At 44.4% G+C, this 789-nt stretch overlaps 1 protein-coding gene across 1 annotated transcript in view; it reads left to right on the forward strand.

The window, feature by feature from the left end:
* LOC102240914 (glycoprotein Xg-like) overlaps positions 1-789 on the forward strand; it is a gene marked incomplete at its 5' end in the record, with an annotated part of 17,814 nt that overhangs the window by 399 nt on the left and 16,626 nt on the right. The gene's annotated exons all lie outside the window — the stretch shown is intronic.

Raw genomic sequence — 789 nt, forward strand, 5'->3', positions numbered from 1 at the left:
GTCATACGACGGGTGGACTGTCTGCCCCCTGGTGGTCAGTGCACGTCATAGCGACGGGTGGACTGTCTGCCCCTGGTGGTCAGTGCACGTCATAGTGAGCGGTGGAGTGGGCTTAGCATATCATTAGCATATTACGGTTTGATTGGTCGAATGGCCGACCGGACGACCGGACACTCAGCATTTTAGACTTATTACATAGGAGTGTGTGTGTGTGTGAAAAAAGATGTAAGTGATTGATGGCCAGGTATCAGATGTGACAAGAAAAGCTTAATCATTGGGGACATGTCATTGGGAATCACAGCGAAACTTCACCGATTTCTTCCTGGGGGCGTGGAGGGGGGCGGACACGCCCTGTGGTATCTGCTCTCCTGTTCCTGGCTGCGTACTATTCCACTGCGTAGATGACAACACATGTTAGTGTAGATGTGGACACGTCGGAACCCTGGTGCCTTGCTGGTGGGGATGTCCAATGGGACAGCCACCTTGAGAAATAACCTAGAATAGTTCTTTAAAAAAAATAATGGCGACATAGAGTGACTCCATGATATAGCAATTTTACGCCAAGGTATATATATGCATATATATAATATATATATGTATATATATATGTATATAGTAAAGGGTGTCCCAAAATTCACGCAAGATTTGAATTTTGCGAGAGCATTAACAACAACAACAAAAATAAATAAAAGCCTAATTTGACTTGGTTTATGGAATCAGATTCTAATATCTGTTGCCCTTGGATGTCAATCCCTTCGATTCGATAAGCATCACCAAGTACCAATGACG

This window comes from Myotis brandtii, unplaced genomic scaffold (genome assembly GCF_000412655.1).
Source record: "Myotis brandtii unplaced genomic scaffold, ASM41265v1 scaffold1904, whole genome shotgun sequence".
Lineage (NCBI taxonomy): Eukaryota > Metazoa > Chordata > Mammalia > Chiroptera > Vespertilionidae > Myotis > Myotis brandtii.